Below are 23,489 nucleotides of genomic sequence, written 5' to 3'. Positions count from 1 at the left end.
TGGGAGGCAAGTACGTGACTACTCAGCTAAGCAGGTGGGTATTTTAATCGAAGAGTTGATGTTACCAAATAATTAAGAACGTCGTTTCACTGGAATATTCGTTCAACAATTCATACAGCATAAGTTAATTTCATTAAACTACGTTTGAAGTACAGTGCACTTCCTCTGACACAAATCTCCCCTATATGTCGTTACGACATCGAGACTCTTAGTGAATTACACGGTACTCGTACTTCGACAACTTGTAGTGTACTACCCTATTCACTTAACTATAGGTATCTATGTGGTAGCATGCGTAACTAACATGTTCCAAAATTCGGCGTATAGAAACGGAATTTTCCGGTGCTCATACCTCGTTTTCTGTTCGTAACATATAGATAGGGTCAAGTGTTTCAGGTAGCCCTTGGACTAGAGGCCATTTGTATACCCAATAGAAAGATCATCTTGGTGTCATTCCCTTACAGTAAAGGGTGAAAGTGTGAATATTACACACGTCCTCCTTCTTAGGCAAATGGAGCAAGGCGATTGGTTCTTTTTGCATTTGAAGTGGTCTAAGTTGGGCCTGATGGGACTTACGGAGGCAGTATTAGTTCACGAGCTCTTCCTCAGAAAACATCACAAAAACGCCTTTTTTACTGTACTTTGGTCGTCACCAGCGGAGCAAACCAGGGCCAAGGATTACACGACGGCTATGGATATCAAACGGCTGTAACTTATTCGATGTGTTCCTAATATCGCGATCTCTAATCGCCTTGAAAATTTTCTTCATATCTTTACCGTTTCAGAGGTAGAGAGGTTCAAAGTGATCCTACTTCTGTGCGTGAAAGACACACGTAAAATCCGGTGTGAGGCGAAAACGAACTTTATAAGGTGACGTAGCACGGATAAATATACTGTGAAGTGTCATCATCTGGGAATCCCATTCGAAACTGTTTTGTAAGTAAAAGCGGGTCTGAAGTGTTAAATTATTCTTGTATTATTTAAATTTGACATAGTAAATAATCTAAATTCTACAGACTAGTAAATTTCTTTTCATATGAGCTACAAGCTCTGCTGCAAAAGGAAAAAAAGGGAACCGGTGGAAAAATGGTGCTATCGGAGACTGAAGAGTAGGGTACCAACTGCCTCGTTCTATCTTATTCAGTACCTTTACAAAAATTTCACAAAATTTTTGACGTGAGAACATGTTCGCTCTTCTTATGCTGAAAGAGAATAAGACAATGGCAGTGACAAAGAGACGGGAAAGTAATAAATTCTGGACGACAGTAGACGGTGGTTGTGTTATAGATAGCTCGAAGGAGACAATGGCAGTGTGAGATAGAGGGGGACACAATAACAGCGGAACATACTTGACAGTGACAAAACAATGCTAGGAAAAGAGTGAAGGAGAAAGTGGCAGTAGAGGAGGAGGGAGGAATAAAGAGAAAGTGGAAGAGAGCGACAGCCAGTGATAATGAGAGACAGAAAATATGACAATGACAGTGAGAAAAGGAGGCAATAGGGAGGAGGGAATGAGATATCAGCAGAACGAGAAGAGAGAAACAGTGCCAGGACACTGTAGTAGTAGGACAAAATGGCGGGAATTGTGGTAGTGACGCAAGAGACAATGACAGAGAGACACAATGAAATAACAGCAATGAGTTGGGCTGAATGAGTGAGTGAGAAAGGGCAACTGAGATGGGTATGGGTGACTTACAGCGATGGATTCGTTGGTGCGAGCGAGCTACAGTTGGTGGAGCGTGTGGGAGTTTGAGGTGAGCTGCATGTTAAAAAAACCGCGAAAATGTTCGTGTGCCAAAATACTTTGGAAATAATATAGAGGTGAAGAGGAAGCACGTGGCTCTATTTTTAGTCAGAGTCTTTTAAATAAACAGAAACAGATTCGCGTTTTTCGTGGTCCAGCAGGAGCATTTTTCCGCTTCTATTGAACATGAATACATTACAGCATAAACAAAATCTCAAATACATTTGCCGAGATCTGATTGAACTAGTTTAACTGGCGTGCTGGCCTTAGGCTTTCCATTCCAGATATCTCTGCGCTGAGACAGGATAAACAGCGGGAAGCACTGTCGCCGAGACGAGGGCAGTTTCCAAAAGCAGCTGCTGCTGAGTGGCTGGCGGCGGCCCGAGATGGCCAGATAGCGGCCGCCATACATCACAATTTGTCGGCGCGCCGCGACACCGCGCCGCACCTGGCTGCCGATGCGGCCGAGATCTGGCCGGGCCGCTGCTACCTGTCGGCGCTCCACGCTACGCTCTCCGCTGGGACAGCTGCTCCGGCCGCGCGCCGTCGATCAGCTGTCCGCAAGTCCACTGCCGTCTCCCTCTGCCCCGTCCTTTCGTCCAGAGCAGCTGCACATGCCGTCCTCACCCCGCTGGCCTGTACCTGTCTTCCGTAGGCAACCTGCACTTTCTTACCGTTCTTATTAGGCACATAGTTATTCTCTTCCGATTCCGAATATATCTTCGGCTATTTTTGTACTTCTGTTACCGGCCTCCAAACTGAGATATGATGGTAAAAGCAGGTTGGTTATAGTCAGGATTCCAGTACACCACATTATTCCGCACTCTTTTGGCTACAAAACCGTGTTTTTCAGTATAATCTCCGTTCAGTACGACGGCCTTACGCCACCTTGCAGGGAGGGTCTGTATGCCTGCGTGGTACCCCTCTACTGATCGACGTCGGAGCCAACATCTTGCTGCATTAATAACCTCCACATCATCCTCGTACTGAAACTTCGTGGCAGATTAAAACTGTGTGCCGGACTGAGGCTCGGACTCGGGACCTTTGCCTTTCGCGGGCAAGTGCTCTACCAACTGAGCTACCCAAGCACGATTCATATGCGCACACTCCGCTGCAGAGTGAAAATCTCATTCTGGAAACATCCTCGTAATGCTCCCCGTGCAGTAAGCCAAACTGATGGAAGTCAGAAGGTGCAAGATCCATGCTGGAGGGTGGACGAGAAATAAGAGTTCAGTAAAGTTTTGTGATCTCCTGTCGGATGTGCAGACTTATGAGAGGCCATGCCTTGTCAAGGAGCGGGAGACGTTTGGTTGCATCTTTGTGGCGACGAATACGCTGAAGTCATTTCTTCAGTTTCCTCAGGTAGCACAATACACTTCCGAGTGAAGGACATCAAACAGAATAATCCCTTGAGAGTCCAGGAAAACCATTGCCACTACATTACTGGCTGATGCTGCGGCTTTTAACTTCTTCTCCAGAGGAGATGCGATGCGTCGCCACCCCATGGATTGCCGTTTTGTTTCCAGTTCGAAGTGATGAACCTACGTTTCTTCGCCTCGGACGCTGTCCGACAAAATATTGTCACGATCAGCATTTCCGCACACATGGTTCTTCGCTGCTCTTTACGATCTTCTGTTAGGCGCCTAGGAACCCACTGGGAACGCATCTCTGAGTACCCCAACTGGTGAAGGAGTGTATCAGAATTACAAGAGAGACGTCCAGTTGAGCAGCGACGTGTTTGATCGTGATCCGACGATCACCTCGACTGAGAGTGTCAGCACGTCCGAACATTGCTGTATGCGGCCGGCCAGCAAAGAAGTCGGCATTTACAATCCATACATTGGTCAGCCAGGACATTATGACCACCTGCCTAATAGCCGATATGTCGTCCGCGGCTCGTGGTCTTGCGATAGCGTTCTCGCTTCCCGGGTTCGATTCCCGGCGGGGTCGGGGATTTTCTCTGCCTCGAGATGACTGGGTGTGTCTTTCATCATAATTTCATCCTCATTCCTCATTCACTCGTAAGTCGCCGTTTTTTTTTTTTTTTTTTTTTTGGTCATCAGTCTACTGACTGGTTTGATGCGGCCCGCCACGAATTCCTTTCCTGTGCTAACCTCTTCATCTCAGAGTAGCACTTGCAACCTACGTCCTCAATTATTTACTTGACGTATTCCAATCTCTGTCTTCCTCTACAGTTTTTGCCCTCTACAGCTCCCTCTAGTACCATGGAAGTCATTCCCTTATGTCTTAGCAGATGTCCTATCATCCTGTCCCTTCTCCTTATCAGTTTCCCACATATTCCTTTCCTCTCCGATTCTGCGTAGAACCTCCTCATGCCTTACCTTATCAGTCCACCTAATTTTCAACATTCGTCTATACCACCACATCTCAAATGCTTCGATTCTCTTCTGTTCCGGTTTTTCCACAGTCCATGTTTCACTACCATACAATGCTGTACTCCAGACGTACATCCTCAGAAATTCCTTCCTCAAATTAAGGCCGGTATTTGATATTAGTAGACTTCTCTTGGCCAGAAATGCCTTTTTTGCCATAGCGAGTCTGCTTTTGATGTCCTCCTTGCTCCGTCCGTCATTGGTTATTTTACTGCCTAGGTAGCAGAATTCCTTAACTTCATTGACTTCGTGACCATCAATCCTGATGTTAAGTTTCTCGCTGTTCTCATTTCTACTACTTCTCATTACCTTCGTCTTTCTCCCATTTACTCTCAAACCATACTGTGTACTCATTAGACTGTTCATTCCGTTCAGCAGATCATTTAATTCTTCTTCACTTTCACTCAGGATAGCAATGTCATCAGCGAATCGTATCATTGATATCCTTTCACCTCGTATTTTAATTCCACTCCTGAACCTTTCTTTTATTTCCATCATTGCTTCCTCGATGTACAGATTGAAGAGTAGGGGCGAAAGGCTACAGCCTTGTCTTACACCCTTCTTAATACGAGCACTTCGTTCTTGATCGTCCACTCTTATTATTCCCTCTTGGTTGTTGTACATATTGTATATGACCCGTCTCTCCCTATAGCTTACCCCTACTTTCTTCGCCGTAGTGGCGTTAAAGAACTTGTGGAGCGGCGGCCGAATCGCCCCGCGAGGGGTCTCCCGGCCACCAATGCCATACGCTCACGATAAGCCGGTATGCCCACCCTTGACACATAACAGCGGCGACGCGTCGTGGCATGGAAGAAATGAGGCCTTGGTAGGTCACTCGAGGAAGATGGCTCCGCATCCGCACCCACAAGTCACCTAATTCTCGTAAATTCCGGGAAGAAGGGGCGATGAGCTGTGACGCCACTTTCAGTCATATTCCATATTTGCTCGATTGTGTTCAGATATGGCTAGCTGTGGGGGGGGGGGGGGGGGGCGGGCAGCACATCAATTGAAACTCGCCACTGTGTTCTTCGAACCACTCCATTACACTCCTGGCCTTGTCAGACAGCGTATCATCTCGGAGAAAGTGCCACAGCCTTCATGAAACAGGATCGTCATGTAGGGAAGTATGCGGTCTGCAACCAGTGTATGATATTCCGTGGCCGTCATGCTGTCTTGTGGAGCTCCACTGGACCCATGGATACCTTCGTGAATGTTCTACAGAGCGTAATGGAGCCGCCGCCAGCTTGTCTCTATCCTGCAGTACAGGTGTGAAGAAGCTGTTCCCCTAGAAGACGACGGATTCGCGCGCTACCATCGGGATGATGAAGAAGATATCAGGATTCATCAGACCATGCAATGCTCTGCCACTGAGACAATGTCCAGCCCCGATGGTCACGCCGGCCGAAGTGGCCGTGTGGTTAAAGGCGCTGCAGTCTGGAACAGCAAGACCGCTACGGTCGCAGGTTCGAATCCTGCCTCGGGCATGGATGTGTGCGATGTCCTTAGGTTAGTTAGGTTTAACTAGTTCTAAGTTCTAGGGGACTAATGACCTCAGCAGTTGAGTCCCATAGTGCTCAGAGGCACCGATGGTCACGTGTCCCTTTCAATCGTAGTGGCATGGGTCGTCGGCTGCGGAGGCCCATCGTTAGGGGTGTTTTGTGCACTGTGTGTGCCGACACACTTGTTTGTACTCTGCCCAGCTTTAAAATCTAAGCCTGCCTCTGTTGGCGAGCGGTTCTAGGCCCTTCAGACATAGTTCGCGCTGCAGGCACTACATACATGTGTTTTTGGCTGACACGCCACATAACGGTTCACGAATTTTGGCAGAATTGTATGACACTCCACTGACTTGAGGACGCTGCTCTGTTCCCCACGTCATTCATGGTGGGCCGGCCGCTGTGGCCGAGCCGTTCTAGGCGCTACAGTACGGAACCGCGCTGTTGCTCCGGTCGCAGATTCGTTCCTGCCTCGGGCATGGATGTGTGCGATGTCCTTAGTTTAGTTAAGGTTTAAGTAGTTCTAAGTCTAGGGGACTGATGACCTCAGATATTAAGTCCCATATTGCTCAGAGCCATTTGAACCATTTTCAAAAATCTAATAATGTTGCACCACAGTTCGCCGCCTGTCTGTTTTGCCAGTCTGCCAAGCTTTAACGACCGACATCTGAAATGAGGGGGGGGGGGGGGGGGCGCCCAAAGCCACGATCTCTGGACGTGGTGTCACCTTGGTTTCACCTCCTGTGGAAGACACCACAGCACTGTCCAAACCCCTGGCAAGTCGTGCAATTTCCAAAATTCTCATTCCGAGCCTCTGGTCCATCAGGATCTACCCTCGGTCAAACTCAGATAGATCGCACGGCACCTCCATTCTTCACACGGACAGCACGCTCACTGATACTACATGCACCATGCATGTGTGTCACTAGCAGTCATTCCCAGCCAGGTGCCGTTCTATCGTGTGGACTGGTTTATATCGATAGTAGGTAGGTGGTCATGATGTTCTGGATCATCGGTGTAGTTCTGTTTTATACTAAACAGTTACAAACAATGAGCTGCGATAGTAAACTCTCTTGCAGAGAAGACGAATGCAAAGAAGAGACTTTGGTTGTCCAAGGAGCACGAAATATGGAGTATTGACACGTGTAGGCATGGCATGGCTCTCGACGAATCTACTTGTGCATTGTACACCTCAGCGGGACGTTTTAACGCATGGAGAAAAACATTAGAAGCTGATTATTTTGATTGTGTTCTTCCACCTGTGAACCGTGAGGGAGAGTGTGTTAAGGTCTGCATTGTCAGTGGGTTCTCCTGTCACAGCGGAAAGAACTAACTTACACAATCCCTCTTCTACCTCAAGATTATCGCCAGCGGGTCGTGACACGGACTCTGAGGTGCACCGAAAGCATTAATGTTACATGACCGTAATATCCGTAATATATTTCGGAAGGACGACGGTTCAATCCCGCGTCCGGCCATCCTGATTTGGGTTTTCCGTGATTTCCCTAAATCACTCCAGGCAAATGCCGGGATGGTTCCTCTGAAAGGGCACGGCCGACTTCCTTCCCCATCCTTCCCTAATCCGATGAGACCGATGACCACGCTGTCTGGTCTCCTTCCCCAAACCAACCAACCAACGGTAATATATATTTCTTGATCGGAGCAGCACTCAATGCGCACAAATTTCGTTCGACGATGTCTCAGATGTGATGACCATGACTGACAAAAATATGGTTCCATTGGCTCTAAGCACTATGGGACTTAACATCGGAGACCATCAGTCCCCTAGGCTTAGAACTACTTACACCTAGCTAACCTAAGGACATCACACACATCCATGCCCGAGGCAGGATTCGAACTTGCGACCGTTGCAGCAGCGCTGTTCCGGACTGAAGCGCCTAGAACTGCTCGGTCACAGCGGACGGAAGACCATGACTGACGTAGGGGACAGAGCAGCACCCTCAAGTCAGTGGAGTGTCATACAGTTCTGACAGAATTCGTGCACCGTTATGTGGTGTGTCATCTAAAAAAAAAAGTACGTAGTGCCTGCAGCGTGAACTATGTCTAAACAGGAAATTTAACAAGAAGTCAATTCCAGTAGCTGCAACGTAATATTTATCTACTTGTATTTAGATATCTCTGCACAACTAGGTTGCCTCTTTCGGCTTACCAAGCCATTTTTAAGTGCACCTGTTGGTGTTGTAATTATGAATCGTATTTAAGTCTCACTTACGGTCAAGAATGTCATTTTTACAGGTTACATTTCCACTTGCATCTTGGTGGAGTTGACGATTATATGGCATCCAACTGTGAGCTTTCTGATATGAAATATTGTTATTGTAATTACGTGGTTTTTATAATATGAAACTATAATATAAAAATTTGGGCAGGAGTGAAAGTATAATGGATAATGGTGAAAACTTTCAACGATATCTAGAAAGAATGGAAGATCTTCAACTATCGAGCTCGCCGATTATTGAACGCGGAGGAATTTTCTGAGTGCCTCGAGGAAAGATAGTGCAATGAAGCCATGAACTCACAGTTCAAATTCTCGGTAAGGATATATCTTAATGAATGTCGTGCTGTATAGAAAAACAGCATAGTTTTGATAGTTGTATTACTTTGTGGTGGAGGGTTAATGAGGTTGAATTCTGCATTATTTGCTGGCACTCTCACTAGCTGGGTTTCCGCAACTCGTGTAGGTCTCCTGTGGCCCACTTTGCGGCGCCTCTGGGCCCAGTGCGACTGCAGAGAGTGCGGTGGGGCTGGGAGTTTTTCGGCGGCCTGGCGACTCATTTAGCCGGAGTGAGTGACGTCCACGGCGCCTGTCACGTTTTTCCTGGGCACTAATTACACGGCCGCCGCGCTGCCAGGAGCTTCAACGCGGACCATCTGTCTGTAGAACGGGACGCGCGCCGGACCCTTAAGACAACAGTAATCAGCCTTGCTGCTACAGGTGCAAACAGGCGGGCTACAAGGTGGCAGGAATAGCCGACGTGTGTCTCACAACACGCTGCCAGGCTGCCGCCTCTTGCAAACGGGTTATTTTCGTTCAGCACACTCCACATCCACATATACCGCCGAGACCGGCGGAATGGCGGCCGAAAACACTCAAAGTGCAGCAAGCGTTTGTACGTCCTTAGGCACTACCGAGTCTTCTGTAATACTATTTCCGAATTAGCTATTTCATAACAATAAAGGACTCACCTGTTATGTGGTAACTGCAAATCCAGAGGATCTTCGGAAAGGTGTCAGCCATTGATTTTAGTAACCAGTTAAATAGTCAGAGGAAAAAATTACCTGTTATACCACCTAACACCATATTTTGTTGCTTGTTGGTTTTTATGTGAGCAACAGGGAATGTAGGGGAGACTTGATAAACCTTGGAATAATTTTCAGAGTTTCGTCTGTAACAGAAATTTTCTTATTCCACTTTTCAGTGACAGCGATCACTTTAATGTCTGCTGGAGCCTTTTCATGCAATTACAAAAAATACTCTGGAAAAGTGAAACTTTTCCAGAAGTGATCATCTAGATACGAACAAACATTCTATTGAGATCGTGTCTTGGTAATTTTAAGGTATTCTTGAACTAACCAGGAAGAAGGTTCATAATGACATTCATTTAACTCGCTGAAACCGCAAATCGAAGTCACAGCTTCTTTGAAACGACAAATTGAAATCATAGCATGCAAATATCATCAAAAGCTGACTCTTAGGTTAATCCGTTTTTCCATAGTAACAAGTAGCCCACAAAGAGAAAAGAGAACGTTACACAAGCATTTCTGAGAACAACCGATCCAGTACACGAAAATCAAAAACATACTAAATTCTCCAAATCAGAAATTCCGAAGCGCCGCATGTCGATTTAAAATTAACTGCCAGAGGTGACTTTGCCGTGAAATAACAAATAATGATCTTATTTCATATTATTACAATATCTGTTAACGAATGCTTACAACTACATGCATAAGACACCAATATAATAGAGTGTGATTTACTCAATCGTTCTCTAATTTGTGAGACGGTGCGTTCGGTAAAATTTCATAACCGTGTCTCTAAGCGAGAACATTTCAAAACATGTCATGCATGCAGTTGTTCAAGAACCATTAGTCCTTCACTAGTAATACTCAGACCTTCGTCCTCTCAGATCCCTGTTCCAACAGGGCATATCGAAGATTCATACGCAAGAGCTTACACGTCGCGTGCTCACTAGAGCACTCTGCTACAGCACGTCAGTTGCAATGTCGTTAGCAGAGCTTCAGAAACCGTGCAACTGCCCGCCACTACACCACCGGACAGTGTTCTAAAAAATCAGGTGACAACAGGTTGCTCATTAACACAATTCGCATCAAGTGCTGGCCACAACGGAAAGTATCCATGCTAGTCATTATTCATCTTCGTATTACTTTTCTAAAACACACACATCATGTGATTTCGTACAATTTCGCTTCTGTAACGTCAGAACATACGGTGACGCTCAACGCCTTACGACAGCACAGCGTTAAGATTTCACTTAGCGAACTGAACACCTTCCCCCAATCCGCCGTTACTTGCCACTGCGGGGCAAACACGCTTTCTGCATTTGTCAGTCGGTGGCTCCTTTCTCAACCGCCATGCCACCTCACAGCTCTGTCGGTGAGAAAAACAGGTTGGACACTAGTCGATCGCAAAACCCCAGTCGATTTGCAGAATCGTGCCAACCGGCGGAAAATTTAAAAGTGTTGCAACCGAGAAAATAATGTCAATTGGGAGCAGATGCGAAATGCAACATCACGGCCCAAGTACAATGGAACATTCTTAAAGCGATCCATGGCGAGGGACAACGAACGTGCCAGCTGACTCACTGAACAGAGCAGGTAGCAGGCCAGCGGCGTGGTACAGAGAGAATCTTTAGAAAACTGCGTTGGGGAATTTCCAGATGGATACAAGCAGCTCAGTGATTAGTCGATCACATGAACTGCGCGTGGTACACACATGATGTAGTGTGTAACTTTTAGGCATCTGGAGCGGGCCCAAAATGTCCGAATGGCTGACATGAACTAGGAAGGAGTAAAGTGCCGAAATTTCGACGCAGTTTGATGGTATGCCCTTTGCGGTTGGCAGAGATAGTTTCCGCAAGATGAAAAGAACTCTCCTATTGGTCGGAAAAAACCGCGAAGTGGAGCACAAAAGGACCCAGGTGGAGGACAGTTTTGCTACGAGAGACACAAGATCAAAAATTTCGAAAACTCTCCTCTGAACCAGCGTCAAATGCAGAACAGGGCGCATCACGCTCTGTACGATAAAAAGGAGAAATTTTGTTTGAACCCTGCGTTCACTTTGGCTGACATTTAGCTAGATATTAGCTGCAGCGTCTTTGAGCTCCAATGGTGGAGAAACGAAACATCCATGTAGTTAACTGTTCTTGCGAGAACTGAGACGGGCCGGCCGAAGTGGCCGAACGGTTCTAGGCGCTAGAGTCTGCGACCGCTACGGTCGTAGGTTCGAATCCTGCCTTGGGCGTGGATGTGTGTGATGTCCTTAGGTTAGTTAGGTTTAAGTAGTTCTAAGTTCTAGAGGACTGATGACCTCAGAAGTTAAGTCCCATAGTGCTCAGAGCCATTTTGAACCGAGAGGGCATTGAAATATGCACGCTGCTTCACCCATGCATGTGCGTATTGCCATATTTCAAGACTTGGGAAGAGTGCATGTTTTCTCGCCTAACAAGAGATGTAGGTCAGTTTGTGCTGATATAATCAGTAAAGATTTTAATAGTTTTATGGGACTTTCAGAGGGCAAGAGCAGCCATGCAGCCCACAGTTCATCGCAGTTAAAGGTAAATTCTGCTAGCAGAGGCGTAAAATTGATGGTTCACCAGCTTGCATCCACTGTGAACTCGAAGAACCTTGAGTAATCTTTTGCTGAGCTTGTCTCAAAAACTAACCATCCTCCGTAGACTTGATTGTCATCCTAAATAGTACCGAACTTAGAACTGGAGTCGAATGATCTGTCGTAATATTGGCCAACTTCACGATGTAGAAATAAGAATGATTTTGTAGAGAACCTTCTGGTTAAAATTTAATATTATTGTGTTCAGGATTATTGCGATTAAACAGGACGAAATGCGTTATCTTGACAACTGTCCTAACATTGTCATGTTACAACCTATGTAAATTCGTGTACTACTTTGACAATAATCTTGAATTAAAAACAATTTGTGTACAGCTAAACACTGTTGTGCTCTGTCATAGAATGAAGGTCCACTCCTAACCCCAATCATTTCTTCCATAGACGCTAATGCACTCACAGTGTGTTTTTGCTGATGTCTGATGATGCAGAAAAAGAGTGGAGTGTCAGAACTTTAGTATATGCTGAGTCAGTTCTTCCAACAATCATGCCTTTTCCCATTTCTGACATTTTCCATTCAGCCATTTAACCTTAGCTTCCTTGTACTTCGACACGAAACTTGTGTTTTCCCAATCTCACCGAATTGATGCCATTATCGAGGCTAGAGGTAGTGAATTTGAAAAATTTGTGGTAAGTTCCTATGGGACCAAACAGCTGCGGTCATCGGTCCCTAGGGTTATACACTACTTAATATAACTTAATTAACTTACGCTAAGGACAACACACACACCCATGCCCGAAGGACTAGAGGCAGTGTGACATAATATTAGAGTAATGTCTCCTGAGGATGAGTAATGTTCACTAATAGGTATCCAGATAATTTTGGTCAAATAGTGTAAATTTGTACGTGGCTTGGACTGCTTTCTTTCTTGAGTGCTCCAGTACATGCTAATGGCGTACCGAGGACTGTGTGAACACTTGATCGAATACTGTTAGGATGACGCCCAGGAGACCTTTTTAAGAAAGGATCTTCTGCGACTGCTTGTGAACTGGTCTCCATGGGTGGTCCTCGCGATAACAGGTGGCTGCAGTCTCATTAGTGCAGTGTCTCCAGGTTTCGCGGAAGGTCTCTGTGCTGTGACAACTGCGACCGGCCAGTGTTTTACCAACAAAGGTAGTGGTTCGCTCATTTAGGAAGGCTAGGTCGCGCAGAGTGCGAGCTGTTAAGTGGCTGCTGCGCTCACAAAGGGACGGAGACAAAGCGCTCATTGTGGTCGGTCGGGGCGTGACTGACGGCTGCAGGCGACGGTCTCAGCCCGTTGGCTGGCTTCGCTTTAATAACGCGCCGCTGATTTACCTGCGGACGCTCCGTCAGCGCCGGGACGCACCTGGCGACGCGACGCGTCCACCGGCTAGCAGGTGCGGCCGCCGCCTGCGCCGACGCCGAGGGCGGCCTGAGCGTCTAGCTGAAACTAACGCACCTGAAAGACGGACGACTGAGGCAAACTCGAAAGCTCAACTTGTCATCCAGTGACCACGGTCCTACCACGTCGACACGAGGCCCATTCCACAGCTATGTCAATAGACTGGGCGAACGATTACTAATCCTCAAGAGACATCACCTTTAAACCTGCCATCTTCTATTGTTTATCTTTGAAATTTACGGAAGTTGCACCATTTTACGGTTTCTCGGATGGACAGTGTCATTTTACGACTTCCCAGACAAAAATGTGAAGCGTTAACGTTCGATAATCACCCACTTCCGTACAATTTATTGCTTGCGTGGATCGAAGGCAAGTCTGCGATAGTAATGGTTGAAATGGCTCGAGTACTATGGGACATAACTAATTAGCTCATCAGTCCGCTAAAACTTAGAACTACTTAAAACTAACCAACCTAAGGACATCACACACATCCATGCCCGAGGCAGGATTCGAACCTGCTAACGTATCGGTCGCGTTGTTCCAGACTGTAGCGCCTAGAACCGCTCGGCCACCCCGGCCGGCCTCTACGATAGTAGATAACTCATTTTCTGATATGATTGGTACTTTCAACCGTGCGATGTTTGTATTGTCATTTGAATTGAATTTAAAGCAGGGATAACAGTTCTTCCACGCCAGTCTTACGTGTCGACAGGTTCTGCTTCGCAAATTCTTTGTTCCGCTCCGTTCGCTTGTTGTGATTTAACCCACCACTTGTGGATTAATTACAATCGTTCCACGTGTGTTTATGTTTTTTGCCATGTGCCTGTTCTTTGTGCATGATGTTGGTGTCGTGTTCATTTAATAGTTTAAGACCTTGTGTGCTTTGACATGTTTCAATGAAGTCTTTGGCTGCCTCTAGTTTTCATGTTATAATTTTATGTGATGTTCAGTGATCCATGTTCCTTTCGATGTTCAGTAGATATCGAGACATTTGTTCTCGAACATTTTCACAGGCTATATACCTCCTGTAGGATTCGCGAATACATCCAACAAGAAACAGTACTTCCAGACATTTGAAGAATCATATTATGTTGATTTTCCGTGCATACTAAAATATAGAAGGGTAGAAAAATTTGCCATTTGCACGGTATGTTGGATTGATATTATCATTGCACATGGTGGAAGAAGAGAGTTAAACAATGGTGTGGAGTGCGGTAAACACGTAAGAGATGTTAAATTGAAAGAAGATAACAAGAAAATCAACACCTCTTTTGCCAAGTCTGGAAACTTTGGCAGTGACGTAATTAGGGCCGAGAGTCTGTTTACTTCCTTTCTGGTGGAACACAATGTGCCCTTAAGTGCGGCTGGTCATTCTGGTGCTATATTTTACAAGATGTTTTCCACATCAGAAGTTGCAAAGAAACATAGCTGTGGTCGTATGAAAACGACGTGCGCTCTACATAAAATGGCAAAAAATGCGTCATCTGAAGTTGTTAAGTGCCTTCAGAATGGACCATTTTCTTTGGCAACGTATGGAAGCAATGATGCGAATGCAAAGCTGTATCCTGCTGTTGTCACATTCTATGATATTCCTTGGGAAAAAGTAGTGAGCACTGTGCTATCCATACCAGCGTTAGACGGTGACTCAACTGGGTGAAACATAGGTAACCTGATGTTATCATAGCTGAAGTCTCTTAACATACTGCCGGCCGGAGTGGCCGAGCGGTTAAAGGCGCTACAGTCTGGAACCGCACGACCGCTACGGTCGCAGGTTCGAATCCTGCCTCGGGCATGGATGTGTGTGATGTCCTTAGGTTAGTTAGGTTTAAGAAGTTCTAGGGGACCTATGACCACAGCAGTTGAGTCCCATAGTGCTCAGAGCCATTTTTTTCTTAACATACTAGCTTAAAACTGCGTTGCTTTCTGCTCCGACAAAAAGTTCACGTTTTATTAGATCTTCTAATGGATTTTCTAAAGGAGTTGTTCACCAAGTTTGTTAAATCAAAAATTGTCAAAAGCTCCTTATTGCTTGAAGTTAAGTACAACTTGATTCAAAATCAAATGAGTGGTAATTAGTTGGTTATTGACATTCAGACTACCCTCTGCCCCGTACGCAGGCAGTTATTCGGCTTGACACTGATTGACAGAGTTGTTGGATGTCCTCCTGAGGGATATCGTGCCAAATCCTGAGCTGGTTGGAGGGCCCTAACCATTATGCACAAAAGGTTTTGAATTGGGGAGAGATCCGGTGATCTCACTTGGGTTTGGCAAGGACGAAGACAAGCCTTAGAAATTCTTACCATGTGTGGGAGGGCGTTATCTTGCTGAAATGTAAACTAAGGATGGCTTGCCACGATGAGCAACTAAACGATGTTCCGCTGTTCTGTAAGGGTGCGACAGATGAGAACCATATGCATCCTGTGATGAAAGTAAAAGGCATCCCATACAGGCACTCCTGGATGTCAGGTCGTACGGCAGATGACAGTCAGAATGGTAATCTACCGCTGCCCGAGGCGTCCCCAGACGCGTCTTCGGCTTGGAACCTCATTGACTGGAGTGGGTCTTAATCGATGACCCCCACTACGAACTCAGGCCAATGACAAGCCAGTTTGACAGGATATGGCACGATATCACTCAGGAGAACATCCAACAACTCCGTCAATCACTATCAAGCCGAATAACTGCTTGAGTAAAGGATAGACGTGGACTGACGGGTTATTGGCTTGCTCAGTTTGTGCAGCTCTTTCCCCTGAATAAATTATCCAGTTTTTCAGAGACTGTATTCATTTGTTTGTCTGTATATGTACATCGCATCAACCGATTTCCGTCCCGTTCTGATAATTCCTCCGTGGTGCGTCCTTTTTCTGCCTTAGATTGTATATATGGCACCTACAACGTAAAAGGTTACTGTTTATGTTGATGATACAAGCGGTGGAGTATTCTTAGGAATACGGCAGTGATAAGAGCCGTAAACACACGCTCCGCCAAGACTCTTTTGGTGGTGGTCGTACTACTGGAGAAGAATTTAGAGGCAGTGAGATGTCGCCGTTCGCTTCTTGTACAGCGTAGGAGAGGAAAGAGATGTTTATCTGCTTTATATAAAACTAAATATGGTTTGGAAGGGCACATGCGTCAGTAAAGGTCTATTATTAAAAGGAAAACAGTACATATGGTTTATATATATTTGGGGGTTATAAGGTAAATTGCCAACTGTGATACTGTATCCCAATCAACTCACATTTTTAAGAGATCCACACATTCCAGCGACGATTTTATACAAGACGGAAACACGTTACGTGATATAAAAAAGACCATTAATCAAGGGTGTAGTTCCGGATAATGGAATTGATAATATGGAGTTTGTTCTTACGTTTACCTTTCACACAAGCGATTCTAAAACTTCGGACACATTAGGTTAATCTTAAGTTCACACATGTTTGCTTTCACATTATTTCAGGGGATTGGTACCACTCTTCCAGGCCCTGCTGAATAAAGATAAGGAAGATCTGCGAGAAATTATCAATGTTACTGACGGCTTCGTTAGCACAGACAAAGACTAACAGGAAGCAAAATAGCTATTTACTATACAGAAAAAAGAGTTACAAGAAGTGAAACGATTCTCGCATGTAGGAAACTAGCTTGCACAACATGACCACTAAAAGAAATAAATCAGATGCAAGGCGCACAAGAAGAAAAATTATTTTATGTTTAAATACGTTTGAAACAAACTGACTTGGTAAAAATGTTTCGAAATCATAATATGAACATTTGTATACTGCGCTGATGTCTGTGTAAGCGCCGATGGTCTGAAAGATTGAATCTGCGTGTAAAATGAAAGCAATGTTTCTAGCAGTTGTTGGTATGTCTATACGACTTTTCAAGCAGGAATGGAAAGATTGGCGGAAGATATCATGACAAAGTAGTCGGTGCATCGACATTCTAGGCTTGGTCCTAATGAAGGAGATATGCCCCTGCCTTCCTCCGACCTGTTATGCAGTGTCAAGTGCGTGTTGTCTTGTCTGGACGTCTGCGATGAACGCTTGCACGGCGTAGTCTTGGGTTTGTATTGATATGGGTAAGGAAAAGTGAGAGGGTGAAACCCTGGGCCGGATCACAGCCCTCCCCTCTCCTCTAGAACAGCACCGAGTGCGTCGTCGAGATTAACGTCCGCATTCAACAGGGTCGCCATCAACAGTGTTAACGTGCACTCACTTTATAAGGCACTGTGGACAGATTATGGAACTAAATGGAGGACATTGATGATCAAGAACGTTACGCCGCCACCTTTTCCTTCTGTTGCCGACCAAATTTTGGTCGCGAAAATTTCATCCGCCACCACGATGTGAACCGGTTTACGTCCGTGTCGACCCACACAGCACAGGTGTGCTTTATCGACCTCGGCTAAGGAGATGAATGTGGAAGATATGAAAGGGTAAAAACGGCGTCGGGGCCCAGTCGTTTGCTTTGTTATGATTATCTGTGTGTGCAATTTTATAACTCTCTACCGTGTCATAAATACCCCCCCCCCCCGTCCCCCCGTCCTTGTGGAGGAGATGTTTAGAGCACAATACATATAAAACATTAATTTTTCCACTGTATAAGTACCCTGCAACATGAACTTATCCAGCAGATTGTTCTAATCAATATGAGGATAATCAAAAAAATGGTTCAAATGGCTCTGAGCACTATGGGACTCAACATCTTAGGTCATAAGTCCCCTAGAACTTAGAACTACTTAAACCTAACTAACCTAAGGACATCACACACACCCATGCCCGAGGCAGGATTCGAACCTGCGACCGTAGCAGTCCCGCGGTTCCGGATTACAGCGCCAGGACCGCTAGACCACCGCGGCCGGCTGAGGATAATCAAATACACAGTCTCGTGCTCTGCTGATATAGATAAACTACTACTAAAAGGACAAATTCTGGTCTTGACTATACAGTTTATTTGAAATAAAAACCATCGCTTAACACAAACAACAGACAAGTTACAAAAGATCTAGCGGACACATAAAGTGACTGCAATAAATTAATGTTGGCTATCTTCTGTCCAATTCTGCCCCCTTCTCTGAGAATCTCTACGCGAGATGACTGCCTCCGTACTGAAAACTAGAAGAATCTACTCCAATCAATTCAAACAATATCTTAGTGGAGAAACGTTTTCAGGTAATATCCGCAATTTACGCTTTCTGCCCTGAATGCCGGAGCGGGTGGGTACTTCATAATCTCAAAAAACAACGTGCTGGTAAATGGAAATGAGCGTTTGGCTTCACTTTCCCAGAGGCCCCTTGCGGGGCGGGCTCGGCCGCCTTGGTGCAGGTCTTATTACATTCGACGCCACATTGGGCGACCTGTGCGCCGGATGGGAACGAAATGGTAATGATGACAGCACAACACCAAGTTCCTGAGCGGAGAAATTCCCGACCCAGCCCGGAATCGATCCCAGGCCCGTAGGACGGCAATCCCTCACGTTGACCAGTCAGCTATCGGGGCGGACAGCGTGGTGGTGGAATGCCGTGACGACAGTCGAAGTATCGTGCGTTGCAAACACCGCTGCGATCCCGCAATGTTTTCAGTGTGCTGAAACCTAAATCTCAGGCAGTAGAACTACCGTTCAGCAACAAAGAACGTAAGACGAGAACTTCCAGCCAAAGACGGGATCCAGGAGTGTCTTAAATGCGAGTGCATAACGGAGAAAGAGCTCCCCAATGACTGAATGCCAGACTCAAGACTTTTTTTTTTTTTTTTTACTTTATTGTCATTTTAATGCCTATACAATAAGCAGGCTGGCAGCAGCACAATACGCTGCTCTTCAGCCAAAGGAGACAGAAGCACAAAAAAACAGGAGAAAAACAGAAAAGTCACAAAATGGTGGGCGATAAAATAGGAGACACAGAGAGACAAACACGGAGCCGTTCACACTTGACGATAAACCACACTGCAAACTGTTGAGACGACGCACAGATACTGAAGAAGACGATGGCACTGGTGAACAACGGAGCGTGACGGGAAACACTGAACACGAAACATGACGGCACACACAAGACACTGATGGCGGCGATCTCCGGCGCGCGAAAGTCCACGTAGCGTGTGCGAGTCCGGGGACCTGCCAAGAGTGGAACAGGGGGGAGGTGGGGGGAGAGGGGAGAAAAGGATGCCAACGGCGGGGGAGACGGGGGCAAGAGGGAGAGGTACAGGGGAGGGGAGGCCCGGGGGAGAAGGGGAGAGAAAAGGAGGAGGGAGGGAAAAAGGGAGAGAAGGGAGGGAGGGTGCCCGGAGGAGCAAGCACGGGAGGAGGGCGGGAGGATCAAAGTTGGTAGGAGGGGTAGATGGAGGGGAGGAGGGCATCATCAGGTAGGGGGAGCTGGCGGAAGCCACCTTGGGAGAGGGTAAGGAGGGTGGAGAGATGGAGACCGGGTGGGACATGAGAGTACAGGCGCGGCAGCGGGCGGGGGTGGGAGAGGATCGGGGAGACGAGCGGGTGGGGAGGATCGAGTTTACGGGAGGTGTAGAGGATTCGTATCCTTTCGAGGAAGAGGAGGAGGTGAGGGAAGGAGATAAGATCATACAGGATCCGCGTGGGGGAGGGGAGACGGATGCGATAGGCAAGGCGGAGAGCATGGCGTTCAAGGATTTGGAGGGATTTATAAAAGGAAGGGGGGGCGGAGATCCAGGCGGGATGGGCGTAACAGAGGATAGGGCGGATGAGGGACTTATAGGTGTGTAGGATGGTGGAGGGGTCCAGACCCCACGTACGGCCGGAAAGGAGCTTGAGGAGACGGAGTCGGGAACGTGCCTTGGCTTGGATTGTCTGGAGATGGGGAGTCCAGGAGAGGCGACGGTCGAGGGTGACGCCAAGGTACTTTAGGGTGGGGGTGAGAGCGATAGGACGGCCATAAACGGTGAGATAGAAATCAAGGAGGCGGAAGGAAGGGGTGGTTTTGCCTACAATGATCGCCTGGGTTTTGGAGGGATAGACTCAAGACGAGATCTCCCAGCCTAAGAGGCGAGTTTCAGAATCGTCTTAAACGAGTAGAAAAGATCAGTTGGATAACTAACGGCTACAGCAGACATTATGTCAAAGCGAAAAAAGTGGTTCAACTAAAACATTCATATTTCTTTACGTACTACACAAATATGTAATAAAAATGAGGGTTCCTATTTTAAAAAAACGCAGTTGATATCCGTTTGACCTATGGCAGCGCCATCTAGCGTGACAATCATAGCCCATCTGGTTTCCCCCTTCAAGCTAGACGTGTTTCGTTCTTTGTAGTTTTTTTCTTTAGACGCTTATTCCGTGAGATATTTGGCACGGTCACGATCAATGGACCACGTTAACCTCTCCGGGGAAAGATATATAATAGTGGGAAACAACTTCTCCAGCACGTATCGGTAGGTGCTATCACCTGAACTTTCATGACGGTCTTGAACAGCTGTTTACCGTAACTGGACACTGTTGAATCAGCCCACGTAGAGCAATGTTCCTTGTGATAAATAACGAGCTTTTATGTTCATGCATACGTATGTCACTAGAACAGTTACATTATTTTAAAGCCTTGACAAATACAGAAAGATTTTCTCGCTCATTTTTACCACCTCAGCGGTCACATATGGGAATGATAGATGCACGTTGTTATACATTCGTGAAGGGTAACGGTGTAAAATTACTGAGGGTAGGAGTAAGTACTTGAAAATGGCAAACAGCCACTATCAGCTGACCGTCATATAAATGACGGTGGTTGTGTAACTGCAAAGGTGGGAAATATAATTGCCTTACAATAACTTAGTGGTGTGGCACTTTATATGGAAATAACCTCAGTAGCATAAGCGTTGTTGCCAATTCTTTTAGACTAAATCTCCCTTACAAATTAACAAAATTGACATGATCATATAGATATGACATTCGGTAGCTTGATGGATCGGAGTAACAATAAACCAAATCAACGTAGTAATGATAAGGTAGCAAGAATCGCTAAGTGCCTTTACTACCTCCATACGCGAGACTGACTGTGGCTATTTTATTTCTTGGTTTCGAGTGCGGTTCCGGTGTAATGCGCAATACTTCTGTAGCTTTTACAAGTAGTCGAAGACTTCCTGCAGGCACTAAAATTTTAATTTTTTCAAAATTTCGATATGACATAAAAGTTTTGTTGCAGTCTGTTATTTTTACATTGACGTTGTTATCACAGATGGATTGGGGCAAGTTTCAGTCTCGACAAGGCAGCCAACTGAACAGCGTCTGCTGTCTGCTTTCCGATCAACTTCTTAAGCTCTCAACGGACGAGACTTTTCAGATGGCACGTTTCCGCTGATAGGATCAAAGCCTCTCCTGGTCTTCGAGTTCAACATATACCGGAGCCAGGTACTTCCCTACACAGAACAACTACAAAATAAACACATAACAAAGATATGCCTTGTGATAGTCGTGCTTTTTTAAGTGTTCCCATTATTTACAATATCTGTCAATATCTGTAGCACTGCCTACAAACGAGGTAGTACAAATTGTTTCACAACGGATTTGTAATTTAAAAAGCTAATGACTTCAGGCTTTGAAATGATCGGAAATGCTAATAATCTTTTCTGTATAATGAGTGGTCAAAAAGATTCCGTTTTGGTGCCTTGCAGCAGCGTATACGCCACCCAACGCGACTCTGATGCGGGTATACAGGGTGTTCAGTAACAGACTAAAAAGTTTGTAAGGGTGTTGCAGTAAAGGTTGTAGTATGAATTAATTGTTAAGAAAAACTGCAATACGTTTGCGCCGTTTACGAGTTACTTAGCGCTGAAGCTGGCCAACCAGAGCATTGCACGCCCAAAAACAACCAGCCTGCCTCAGATAGTGTCGCCAAACTTGTACTTCGTGTAGTTTACTGAAGTCGAACAAGAAAGCGAGATAAAAACTAGACACTCGATAGTAATAAGGATCGAACCCGAACCACAAGTTCAGCAGTCTCGTGCGCTATCTTCTACGCACGAGAATAACTGACGCTAATTATATCTGACGGGCCCCCTGCATCTGTGCGCGCAACAGCCATGGCTAACTGCAATGCTAATTAACGCGGAAACAGCAAAACGTATCGAATTTTATGCTTAACAATTATTTCTCAGCACAGCCTATCCTGAAATATTCTCCCGAGTTTTTCAGACTGTTATTGACCATCCCCTGTATAGGCACCGACATGTAGGCAAGGGGTTAGTGCCGCGTTGGAAGATAAACTTTTTGATCGCCCCTTATATCTATACGCACCGCTGTAGCCTAACCAGGACGACGGCATTCATTCAGCAATGGCACCTCTCCTGCGAAAAATCAACCGAAAGTCTCGGGTCCCTCTTTACATATGCTGAAACTATCAAATCTCTGTTCCTGTGGACGTATCGGTGCAGTAGTTGACTCATATCGCCTTTAGGCCTTTAGTATCATTTACGACAAATAGTAGTTCAGTTTTAAATAAGAATTCAACAAAATAATAAATTGGTAGATCCTTAAATGTTAATAAAAATGATGAGGACCTTTGTAACATATTCAGAAATGAAATCAATGACTCACAATTTTAGCAACGTTGAAGACTGAGAGACAACAATTTAGCTACAGTGGCAAGTCATGAGACAAAATACAGAAAACACGACAGTCAGATTGAGCCCACCGTGTTAAAAAGCCAACCAATGAACTTAAGCCTCAACAATTCAGAGATAATGGAGCTTTATAGGTAGCATTTAGAAGGCGCACATAGTATTGTTCAACGGGTATCAGCAGACAAAAGAGTTACTACGTCTTGATCACAAATTTAATTATCATTTAGAATTAACAGCCTACTTCTCTTCAGAAATTTGCAGTGCACTTGTCGATATTTGCTTTTTCACAAAAATGGTTCAAATGGCTCTGAGCACTATGGGACTCAACCGCTGAGGTCATAAGTCCCCTAGAACTTAGAACTACTTAAACCTAACTAACCTAAGGACAACACACACATCCATGCCCGAGGCAGGATTCGAACCTGCGACCGTAGCGGCCGCGCGGTTCCAGACTGTAGCGCCAGAACCGCTCGGCCACCAGCGGCCGGCTTGCTTTTTCAACTTGCGGTGTGATGTCGATTATCGTTATTACGCCTTTCTCCTACATATCTCTGGCCATTATGTGTTTTCAGCAACAGTACGTGTGTTTCGCAGAGAACTAGCAATGTGCTTGTGATAAATATCAAAGAATGAAAGTAATATGGGAAATAGTCGTCCATTTGATGTCGATGACATTGAAACTCCATCTCAAATGAACAATCATGGAAATTCCGTTGAAATAATCGAGGGAAGAAACATCGTCGTCCAGCGATGACAAACCCCGGAGGCCACACAATACCTTAGGATGTTGATTACATCTACGTTGATTTACTGCTGCCTTCTCCCAGTCTTCTAAAACGACCTCATGGTTTACTTCCTTCTCCAGCGTATTCAGACATCTTTGTCTACCATGAGGACATTTTTCCCATGCTTCTTGCTCGTTCAGTGTACCTAACCTCGGCAGAGTTAGAGGAGACCATAAACGCTTTGAAAGGAGGAAAACGGGCTAGACTAGATAAAACATGGTAACGGTGAGGCCAGTTGGAGTACA

This window comes from Schistocerca piceifrons, chromosome 1 (genome assembly GCF_021461385.2).
Source record: "Schistocerca piceifrons isolate TAMUIC-IGC-003096 chromosome 1, iqSchPice1.1, whole genome shotgun sequence".
In the NCBI taxonomy this organism is placed as follows: Eukaryota; Metazoa; Arthropoda; class Insecta; order Orthoptera; family Acrididae; genus Schistocerca; species Schistocerca piceifrons.
This window is presented reverse-complemented; position numbering follows the sequence as displayed.